The 12624-nt window shown below is 34.8% G+C and overlaps 1 pseudogene; it reads left to right on the plus strand.

The window, feature by feature from the left end:
* The first annotated feature begins 944 nt into the window (after window positions 1–944).
* Window positions 945–11760, plus strand: LOC123388869 (annotated as a pseudogene).
* The last annotated feature ends 864 nt before the right edge of the window (window positions 11761–12624 follow it).

Raw genomic sequence — 12624 nt, forward strand, 5'->3', positions numbered from 1 at the left:
TAAATCATACATATGCAGTATGTGCACATAATAGGAAAGGAAGGGAACAGTTAAAAAGCCACTATCCACATATAAATATTATTATTTAGGAAAAAACTATGATTCCCTATATAAAGTATTGATAAAGCCTAATTCAATTTCTAGAATTTAATAAACCTGACCAATGTAAAATATAGTCATATTTTAATGAATGAAATTTTGATTTTAATACTCCTATTCAAATTATAGATACACATTATGATGATTTTACAGCATTTTACTACTTACTACTTTAGAAAGATTTAGAAATAATACCTTTCATTTTTTAAGCTTTATACAAATAAAAAATGAGACAGAAAAGTGAGTTCCATAAACTATTAATTTATTCATGCATTTAAAATATATTACTGAGTAACCATTATGAACCAGGCATTATTTTAGCCATTCAGTTTACACAGGGGTCAAAACAAGAATTTCCACTTGTGAAGATCAAGTTCCAGTCAGTGAGAATTCCAATAAATAATAAATATAGCTCATAAGTTTATTTTACATGTAAAGGATGGAAAGTTATTTGCAAGATACATCAAAGGATAGGACAATAGTTTAGGGGAGGGGATAATGAGATTTTAAGTATGCTGTTCAGGGGTTGGTCTCTTTTAAATGGTGACATTTGACAAAACACTGAATTTGACTTATCAATATGGAAATAAGACTCTGAGATTACATGGAGCTAACAGCTTACTTGATATACCGAATATCATCAGTTGATTCAAACAAATAAATGGCCATGTTGTAAAACAAGCCCATTTCAAAAGTTGGTTGAGAATCTATTCATTTTAATTGCAAAATATTCATCACTCTCATTTTATTATGTTTCTAAATATAAATGAGTTTGAGATTTGCACTACTACTGCATTTTAGCTTTTTTTTTTTTTCTAATTTAGGGGGAAAATGTGTTATTCATGATGGAGCATGAGAATCACAGTTCCACCAGTGATTTCATTCTTTTAGGATTCTTTTCTTCTTTGCATTCAAGTCCAGTTTTGTTCTCCTTTATATTAATCATTTTTTTTTATTATGGCTATTACATAAAACACAGTCATGATCCTCCTTATCCACAGGAACTCAAGACTCCACACTCCAATGTATTTCCTGCTCAGCCATCTGTCTTTCATGGACATTTTGCATATTTCCAATATTATTCCAAAAATGTCAGGCAACAGAACTATTTCATTTGCAGGTTGTGGCTTCCAGATATTTCTATACCTCACCCTCCTGGGTGGTCAGTGTCTTCTCCTGGAAGCAATGACTTATGACTGCTATGTAGTCATCTATTATCTACTGCATTATCCAATTTTTATGAGTGACTATGTCTGTATCCTCATGGCTGGAGGGTCCTGACTTGTTGGCACTGTCAACTCCATAGTCCTCACAGCTTATGCCACCCACTTTCCCTCCTGTGACTCAAGAGTCATCGATCACCTTTTCTGTGAAGTACCTGCCATGTTGAAGTCCTGTGTGGACACAATGAGGAGCTTATGTAAGTGCCATATTTTTTTCTGTTTACCCTTGTCTCCTTAATCTTTGCTTCTTATGTCTAAATTCTCCTTACTATCCTTCAAATGAAATCACCAGAAGCACCGAAAAAGTAATTTTCTACCTGTTCCTTCCACATGATTTTGGTCACAATGTACTATGGGTCATTTATTTTCACATACATGAGACCCAAATCATACCACATTTGTTGCAGCCGGCATGACAAATCGACCAGGAATGTGAGGGTAAGAGGATGGTGAAAAGAAATTAAGAGACAAAGAGATGGGGGCAGGAGGAGCACCAAGGAGGATGTCTATCCAATAGTGCCAAAGTTTATTTTGCAGAGTTCTGATTTATACCACACAGTAAGGGAATCACCTCCTGTACATCTGGTGTTAGTTTCTATTTTGGCCTGAGAGTAGCTGGCCATGCAGAGGTATCAGACAGCCTGGACCTTCGTGGTTTGGACACTTGGACCATAACTCAATATTCACAAAACACAGGAGCCTTATTAGCTTAGTCTTGAGACAGCAGCTGCAATGGCAACAAGCCAAACCTCACAATGTTCTCATAACAATCACCAGGGAGACACGGTAGCACTCTAGCTTGCCACCTGTGAATGTCCTCGGTTGAAGAGGTTACCAAGAACTGTTGCTCTATTGGGTTGACCCCTTCTAGGCAGGAGGCCCCCAACACACATTCTAGTCCAGGACAAATATTTAGCAATATTCTATATCATCCTCACATGCACACTGAACCTTATCATCTATAGCTTTAGGAATAAATATGTTCTGGAGGTAATGAGAAATATGCTCTAAAATAACTTTCTCCATTAAAGATAATAAGAAAAATTCTTGTGTTTTCTAAATATTCAATACTTAATGTTATCCATTATTTATGTGTCTGGAAAGAAAATCAATGTTTGTATCCATTAAGAGTGGAAAGTGGATATTCCCAAAACCCTGCTGATAATAAACAAATTTTATAGGCATTTGCTTTATACATACATACATCTAAAAATGTATTTTTCCTTCCTACTAAAATTCTAAGTAGCTTTAAAAATTGACTTTTACACTACAGTAACATTTTATGGTATCTATTTATCATTTTTATCTTATTAAACAGTAAAAATTATAATGCCAATATTGCAACAGTTGTCAAAAATTCATAAAAAATATATGCAAAGTGGGTGTAGGTGTGAAAAACACAAAAACTTCTATTTATAAGATACATAAGTTAAAAATACGTAAGTACTGCAATATAATCAACATCATGATAACTATAGTTAATAATGTCTTATTGTATATAAAGAAGTTAGTAAAAGATTAGGTTTTAGAAGTTCTCATGGTAAGAATATAAATTGTAACTATGAATGGTGATAGGTCATAATGAAATATTGTGAAAATCATTTTACAATATGTAAATATATCAAAATTTTCTGTGGTAAACCAAAGAATGGTACAATTAAATCAATTGTATTTCAGTAGAACAGAAAAAAAATCAATGAATGTATCTTTATTACTTAATATTTAAGTGTGAATTATTTATATTATTAAATATGTATTTAATATAGTAATTCATTTTGTAATACATTCAACATACTCCATGCATTGAACACTAGTTAGTTAATAATATTCCTAAGAATAACATTCATTAAAAGGTATTTAATAAAGCATTCAGTTTTATTAGTGTGGGTTCTAAGTAGTGTAAACATTTCATTTTTGAAATCCACAATCCACATTTTCTGGCACAATGATATGAGCAAGTACTGCATGTGATAATTGCCATACATCAACTGCATCCTTGCCCTAGTACTCTTGTATCTTTTATTTATGTTTTTATTGTGAGTATCTGAGCAAGAGGGCTACACTTATGTACAGTGAAAGTGATGTAGAGAAGGATGAAAAACAGTCTAGCGGGCAGAGGCAATTTCTATTCTTGCTCCCTTTCAAGCTTAATTTAAAAGGAGTTTGGGAAACAGAATATCAGAAATATATTAAATCTCAAACCAATGCAACTTCATGCATCACTCTGTCCTCACTTGCAAGTTTTTAAAAATAAACCATGAGAGACTATGGACTCTGAGAAACAAACTTAGGGTTTTGGAGGTAAGAGGGGTGAGTGGTTAGGTGAACCTGGTGGTTGGTATTAAGTAGGGCATGTATTCCAAGAAGCATTGGGTGTGGTGCATAAATGATGGATTTGGAACATTGAAAAAATAAAATTAAAAAAAATCAAAAGCTTCTGCACAGCAAAGGAAACAGTCAAAAAAACAAAGAGGCAACCCACGGAATGGGAGAAGATATTTGCAAATGAGAGTACAGACAAAAGGTTGATATCCAAGATCTATAATGAACTCCTCAAACTAAACACACATGAAACAGGCAAACATCAAAAAATGGGCAGAAGATATGAACAGACACTTCTCTAATCAAGACATACAAATGGCTATCAGATACATGAAAAAATGTTCATCATCACTAGTCCTCAGGGAGATTCAAATTAAAACCACATTGAGATATCACCTTACACCAGTTATAATGGCCAAAATTAATAAAACAGAAAACAACATGTGTTGGAGAGGATGTGGAGAAAGGGGATCCCTCTTCCACTGTTGGTGGGAATGCAAGTTGGTGCAGCCTATTTGGAGAACAGTGTGAAGATTCCTCAAGAAATTAAAAATAGAACTTCCCTATGACCCTGTAGTTGCACTCCTGGGTATTTACCCCAAAGATACAGATGTGGTTAAAAGAAGGGCCATCTGTACCCCAATGTTTATAGCAGCAATGGCCACAGTCGCCAAACTATGGAAAGAACCAAGATCTTCTTCAATGGACGAATGGATAAGGATGATGTGGTCCTTATACACTATGTAGCATTATACCTCCATCAGAAAGGAAGAATACCCAACTTTTGTAGCAACATGGACGAGACTGGAAGAGATTATGCTGAGTGAAATAAGTCAAGCAGAGAGCGTCAATTATCATATTGTCTCACTTATTTTAGAAGCATAACAAAAAGCATGGAGGACAGGGTTGTTAGAGAGGAGAATGGAGTTGGGAGAAATTGGAAGGGGAGGTGAACCATGAGATACTATGGACTCTGAAAAACAATCTGAGGGGTTTGAAGTGGCATGGGTGTGGGAGGTTGGGGTACCAGGTGGTGGGTATTATGGAGGGCACGGATTGCATGGAGCACTGGGTGTGGTGAAAAAAAATAATGAATATTGTTTTCTGAAAATAAATAAATTAATTTATAAAAAAAAACAACTAAAAATAATTTCCAAACTCCACTTGAAATATCCACTTTTTATCACTTTTTGAAACCTTTGTTACTGAAGTGAGAAATATATAAACAACAACAAAATATATATATATATATATATATACACATTAATTGTGAAAAAAACAAAAGTGATGACCCTTTGCTAGAAGCAAACACATAGTATTAATAAATGAATCCTAACAGTTGTATCTTGTTTTACATTCACACACAGATTTATAATTATAAATCTGTTATCATTTCATCTTTAAGAATATTGTAAGCAAATAAGGTTTCTATGAAGAACTAATTCAAATGCTTTTATCTTAACAAAAACTACACTACATTTAATAAGGTAATCATTTTATTTATTTTTTACTAGAAATTGAAATCTTTATTGATATGGCAATGAGAATGTAGCAGAAACAAGTAATACCCATTGTATTAACTAATTAATTAATGAAGGAATTGTCTAAAAGTCAGAAAAAAAGGCAGGAATTCCCCCTGATTACTACTAGCATCCAACCTTGTTATGGAAACTATAGTCAGTGAAAAATGGGATAAAATGGAATAAAATATACATAGATTGGAAAGGATGATGCAAATATAATTATTTCCCAAGGTACATTTTCATACAGAGAAAACCCAAGATAATAAGCTAAAATAATATTGAAACCAATACGTATGGTCAGTAAAGTGTAGAGAAAAAAATAGGTAAGAAGCCCAATTGCTTTTCTTCACACTTCAATTGTCTGTTAGAAAATTTAATGGAAAGGAGAGCCATTCATGATACAGTGAAATCATTAAATACAATATACTTAAAAAGAAATGTGAAAAATCTTTTTGAGGAAACCTAATTTCCCTGATAAAAATAAAGAGATGAAAGACAAATAGGTGAAGTGAAGAATGAAGTAGCAGTGGTCAATGACTTAGGTTACTCTGGTAGGATAGGTTTTACCATATATCTCACTAGCTAAATGAAAAAGCAAATAACAGCATAGGGTTCTATATAATGTGATCAGAAAATCTCATTAATGTGGCATCAAAATTCCAGATTCAATAAGTTTCTGAATCATTTAACAATGTTCAATACCTTGTAATACATAAAATTAACTAATTTTATTGAATAAATATAATATATATAATATAGATTATATATATACCACAAATATATACTGTGTGTTCTTCATTCCATTGATTCAGTCATTCACTGATAGACATTTAGGTTGTTTTTATTATCTTGGCTGCTGTGTATAAAATCACAATGAATATGGGTTGGCTATATCTTTGAGATTTTGATTTCATTCTCCTTTGATATATGCCCAGAATTGGAATTGCTAGATAATAATAAAGTTCTAATTTTTATTAATTTATTTATTTTCAGCATAACAGTAATCATTATTTTTTACCACACCCACTGCTCCATGTAATCCGTGCCCTCTAAAATACCCACCACCTGGTACCCCGACCTCCCACTCCCCTGCCACTTCAAACTCCTCAGATTGTTTTTCAGAGTCCATAGTTCATAGTCTCTCATGATTCACCTCCCCTTCCAACTTACCCCAACTCCCTTCTCCTCTCTAACTCCCCATGTCTTCCATGCTATTTGTTATGCTCCACAAATAAGTGAAACCATATGATAATATGGTTGGGGAAAATAGACAGAAAGCAGCAAAAGAATATTCTTACACCATGCACAAAAATAAATTCAAAATGGATGAAAGACATAAATGTGAGACAGGAACCATTGAAATCCCAAGAACACAGTCAACATCCTTTTTGGCATTGGCCTTAACAAGTTATTACCAGAAATGTCTCCAGAATCAAAGCAAACAAAAGAAGTGTTGGGAATTCATCAACATATCTTTCTTTTTAATTAATATAGACATTCATTGCTAAAAAACATAGCTCTTACAATTGTTTTGAAGAGGTTCCTGGTTGAACCCTTTGGTTTTGGGTTCTGAGATCTGGCCCCTGTTGGTTAATTTTCACCTATCTGAAATTTCCAGCCTTACTCCTGCTATTATTTCTAGTTTCATGCAATTGTGGTTAGAAAAGTTATTGGATATGACTTCAATCTTATTAAATTTATAAAGATTTTTAATCTATAATACTATCTGTCCATAATATTCCATGTGTAATTGTTAAAAACTATCTTTCTGTTTCCATTGAATGGAACATTTTGTTTATGGCAATTATGTCCATTTTGCCTCAAGTAATAAGTCAAACAATCCCTTGTTGATTTTCTGTCTGTGTGTTATTGTTAAATTGGGGTATTGAAGTGCATTAATATCACTGTATTGCACAGTTTTTTAGTTCTTTAATACATTAGGCTCCTCTATGTTTGATGCATCTATATTTATTATTGTTATATTTTCCTGATCAATTGACATTTTTTATCATTGTATAATGTCCTTTGTCTTTTGTTACTATTTATGGCTTAAGGCCTCTCTTCTCTTTTATAAGTATGGTCACTGCTGTTCTCTTTTGGTTTCTATTTTCATGAAATGTCCTTATCCATCCTTTCACTATTATACTACATGTGTCTATTTTTTAAAGTTCCTACTTTATTAATCCTTTCAAGAAAAATCTGTACAATCATGACAGATTAAATCCCTGAAGAATTATTCCTTCCTTTGTCCAATCTCCAGATCACTTTTTGCCAACGTCATCATTGACGTTTGCAATGCTAAAATTTTGTTTCTTCATTCCATTCTTGTGTTCCTGTTGCTGTTTTCTTGAGGTCTTTTCCCTCTTATGTAGGCCATGTCTTGCAAGTCTACATCTGGATGTCTAGGTTCACTTTCCTTTCTTCCTTCCTCCCTCCCTTCCTTCCTTCCTTCCTTCCTTCCTTCCTTCCTTCCTTTCTTTCTTCCTTTCTTTTTCTTTCTTTCTTTTTCTTTCTTTCTTTCTTTCTTTCTTTCTTTCTTTCTTTCTTTCTTTCTTTCTTTCTTCTTCTTTCTTTCTTATGCTGGGGTTTAATTTTCTTGGCACAATCCAAGGAATCATAAACTTTCCCAAAGCCAGTTGTCTTGCCACCACTGAAAGGAGTTCTGAATCAAAATTCAAAGATAACTGATGTAGTCTTTGTGCATTTTGGCTATATTCTCACAAATTTCTCTTTTAGGTAGTGTTGGCTTCTGGAATAAAGTACATCAATGACCATTTTTTTTTCTGCCAAAGTATTCAGTTGCTCATGAACTTCCTGGTCTGGGTAGTTACTGTGTCATTCGTGACGGCAGCCAACCTTCAAACACGGGGAAAAGAACATATATGCATCTTTATTTTTATTTTTAAGAGTTATTATTTACTTATTTGACAGAAAGAGAGAGAATAAACAAGGGGGGCCCACAGACAGATGGAGAAATGGGCTCCATGCATGGCTGGATCGAAGGGCTTTGGGATCAAGACCTGAGCAGGAGACAGACACTTAACGAATGAACTGAACCATCAAGGTGCCCCTGTATGTCTTTTTAAAGTTGAATAATTCTTCTGTAGGCAGCATATATATAGTCCTTGTTGCTCCTCTTGTTTTTAAATCTGTATGACAAAAACAACAACAAAACAAAAAGAACAAACAAAAGGAAGCCACCAAATCAAATAAAAACAAAAGAAAACATCTGTATGACCACACTATGTCCTTTGATAAGTTAATTTAATTAATTTATATTTAATTCATTATATTTAAAGTAATTTTCAATAGGTAAGATCCTTTATAGATCCTCGATATCAGCCCTTTGTCTGTATTGTCATTTGCGAATCTCTTCTCCCATCCCATGGGTTGCCTCTTTGTTTTATTGACTGTTTCCTTTGCTGTGCAGAAGCTTCTGATCTTGATGAAGTCCCACAGTTCATTTTCACTTTTGTTTCCTTTGCCTTTGAAGAGATGTCTTAAAAGAAGTTGTTGTGACCAATGTCGAAGAGGTTACTTCCTATGTTCTCCACTAGGATTTTGATAGATATGTATTTCTCATTTATTTTTGTGTATAGTGTAAGATAATGGTCACGTTCCATTCTTCTATACATAGCTGTCTAGTTTTCCCAGCATCATTTATTGAATGTCTTTTATCCACTGAATATTTTTTTCCTGTTTTGTCAGAGATATTTGACCATAGGGTTGCAGGTCCATATCTGGACTCTCCACTCTATTCCAATGGTCTATGTGTCTGTTTTTGTGCCAGTGCCATGCTTGGTGATTGCAGCTTTGTTAAAGCTTGAAATCAGGTTACTTGATGCCCCAGCTTTCTTTTTTTGTTTTTAACATTTCCTTGGAGATTCTGTGTCTTTTCTCATTCCAGAAAAATTTCAGGATTGTTTGTTCCAATACTTCGAAAAATGCTGCTGGTTTTTTTGTTTGTTTGTTTTGTTTTGTTTTGTTTTGTTGTTCCATATGGCACTGAAGCTATAGGTTGCTCTCAGCAGCATAGACAAGTTAACAATATTTATTCTTCTGATCCATGAGCATGGAAAGCTTTTTCATCTTTTTGTGTTTACTTTAATTTCCTTCATGAGTGTTCTGTACTTCCTAAAGTAAAGATACTTTACCTCTTTGGGTAGGTTTATTCCAAGGTTATCTTACAGTTTTTGGTGCTATTATAAGTGGAATATAATCTCTAATTGCCCTTTCTATGGTTTCATTGTTAGTTTATACAAAGAAAACTAATTACTGTACAATGATTTTATATCCTGTTATATTACTGATTGTTGTATGAGTTCTAGTAATTGGGGGCTGGACTCTGTTGGATTTACCACATAAAGTCATGTCATCTGTGAGGAGAGGACGTTTGGCTTCTTTTTAGCCACTTTGAATACATTTTATTGCTTTTTCTTGACAGATTGCTGTTGCTAGGACATCTAGTACTATGTTGAACAAGAGTGGTCGGAGTGGGCATTCTTTTTGTCTTCCTGATCTCAAAGGGAAGGCTGTTAGCTTTTCTCCATTGAGAATTAGATTTTCTGTGGATTTTTCACTGGTGGGTCTTATGAAGTTGAAGAATATTCCCTCTAGCTCTGTACTTTGGTGAGTTTTAATCAGGAAAAGATGCTGTATTTTGTTAAAAGCTTTTTCTGCATCACTTGAGAAGACCAAATGGTTCCATTTCCTCTTTTATTGATCTGTTCTTTCACACTGATTAATTTGTGAATGTTGAACCACCCTTGTACCGAGGGATGAATCTCATCAGGTCATGGTGGATAATTTTTTTAATGTACTGCTGGATACTATTAGCTAGGATCTTGTTGAGAATTTTGGTGTCTATATTAATCATGGATATTGGTATAATATTCTCCTTTTTCATGGGGTCTTTGAATTGTTTGTGGAACAGGGTAGTGCTGCCTTCATAGAAAGAGTCTGGAGACTTTTCCTATGTTTCTATTTTTGGAAACAGCTTCAGGAGAATAGATTTTATTTCTTCTTTGAATGTTTCATTGAATTCCCCAGGGAATCCATCAAGTCCTGGCCTCTTGTTTTGTAGGTGTTTTTTGATCACTGCTTCAATCTCCTTACTAGATATTAGTCTTTTCAGGTTGTAAATTTCTTCCTGTTTCAGCCTTGGAAGTTTATAGGTTTCCAGGAATGCATCCATTTATTCTAGGTTGCTTATGTTATTGCCATATAACTGTTGATAATAATTGTGATTTTTTCTATTTCCTTTGTGTTATTTGTGATCTTTCCCCTTCCATTCATAATTTTATTAATTTGGGTCCTCTCTCTTTTCTTTTGTATTAGTTGACCAGTGGTTTATTGATCTTATTGATACTTTCAAATAACCAACTTCTGCTTTTATTGATGTGTTCTACTGCACCTCTAATTTCTAACTCATTGCTCTCTGCTCTAATATTGATTATTTCCCTTCTTGTGCAGGGAGATAGTGTAAATTGCTGTTGATTTTTCAGTTATTTAGGGCATGAAGGGAACTTGTGTATTCTGGATTTTTCAATGTACTTGAGTAGGCTTGGATAACTGTGTATTTCCCCCTCAGGACCACTGTTGCCATATTCCATAAGTTTTGGGCTAAAGTGTCTTTATTCTCATTGGTTTCCATGAATTCTTTAAGTTCTTCTTTGATTTCCTGGTTGATCCAAACATTCTTAAACAGGATGGTCTTTAGCTTCCAAGTTTTTTAATTCCTTCCAAAATTTTTCTTATGTTTGAGTTCCAGTTTCAAAACACTGTGGTCTAAGAATATTCAGGGAGTAATATCAATCTTTTGGTACACATTGAGTCCTGAATTGTGACCCAGTATGTATTCTACCCTGGAGAAAGTTCCATGTGTGTTCAAGAAGAATGTGTGGTCTGTTGTTTTAGGGTGGAGTGTTCTGTATATATCTATGAGGTCCATCTGATTCAATATGTCATTCAAAGCTCTTCTTTTTTTGATTTTTTTGCTTTTATGATCTGTCTGTTACTGAAAGTGAAGTGTTAAGATCCCCCACAATTAATGTTTTCATATAAGTATGACTATTTTGATTAACAGTTGGGTTAAGTAGATGGCTGCTCCCATAGTGGGGGCATAAATATTTATGATGGTTTGATCTTCTTGGTGGAAGATGTGATGTAGTGTCTTTCTGTGTCTCTGACTACAGCCTTTACCTTAAAGTGTAATTTATCTGATATGAGAATCACTACCCCAACTTTCATTTGAGGCCCATTGGCATGAATGATGCTTATCCATCCCTTCATTTCAGTCTGGATATATCTTTAGGTTACACATGTGTCTCTTTTAGACAGTATATGGACGGGTCCTGTTGTTTTATCCAGTATGCAACCCTGTTCCATTTTCTGGGAGCATTTAGGCCATTCAAATTGAGAGTGATCTTTGAAAGATAAGTTTTTATTGACCTCATGTTAACTGTGAAGTCCTTGTTTCTATAGATCGTCTCTGTAAATTTCTGTTCTATGTCACTTGGGCCCTTTCTTCTTTTATGAACCCTTCCCCTTAATATTTCTTGTAGTGTCAGTTTGGTGGTCATACACCCTTTTAAACCTTGTCAGTCTTGGAAGATCTTTATCTCTCTATCCATTTTGAATGTCAGCTTTCCTGTATAAATTATTCTTGTTTGCATGGTCTTCTTATATATTGTCCTGAACATATTTTGCCAGCCCTTTCTGGCTTGCCAGGTTTTGGTGGAGAGGTCTGTCGCCCTCGGCCCGCAAGAACTACAATCAGCCTGGTATGGTGTTAAAGCTTCATCCGTTTATTTCATCAACTTCCTTAGCTTATATGCAGCAGGGTGACCAATAAGGGGCCAAGCAATGGGGAGAGCCAATGAGAGTCCTATTACTATGCTGATTAAATTTAAAACAGCCAATAACTATATCCTCCTTTAGGCAGGCTTCACCAGAACGTTCATTGTTTACTTGCAGTGTATTTTGCTGGCAGTGAGCCAAGTGCCATCTTGTAATGGCGGGGACTTTCCCGGCCAAAGGCAGTCCCTGACATCTCCCCCTTTTTTGTTTTATGGCAGAGATCATGCCTGACTTAGTTCGTCAGTACCGGAAAACATCCTTACCCATCATCAGACACAAGATATCAATGATCTCTGTCCTGTCTTAGGTTGGTATGTTTCTCTACTGATCTTACCCATCTTTGACTACTGATCTAGCATGCTTAGCCATATCTGGGGAGATGTCCCAGCCTCTATTGACATAAGGGCTTGTACTATAGCTCGGCTCTGCTCTCGCTGCTGTGTTCTCCATTGGTGAACTTTTCTGAATAGAAGCAGAATGACAATAAGAAGGAGGACAAGAAGACCAATTGTGTCAGCCCATTGTTTGGTGAACTGGAACATATGGCAGAATGTTTGAAATAGCTCTGGGAGGGAAGCTGGTTGCACATGCGTACTATT

This window comes from Mustela putorius, unplaced genomic scaffold (genome assembly GCF_011764305.1).
Source record: "Mustela putorius furo isolate JIRA1106 unplaced genomic scaffold, ASM1176430v1.1 tig00003914_pilon_pilon_pilon, whole genome shotgun sequence".
NCBI classification, from domain to species: domain Eukaryota; kingdom Metazoa; phylum Chordata; class Mammalia; order Carnivora; family Mustelidae; genus Mustela; species Mustela putorius.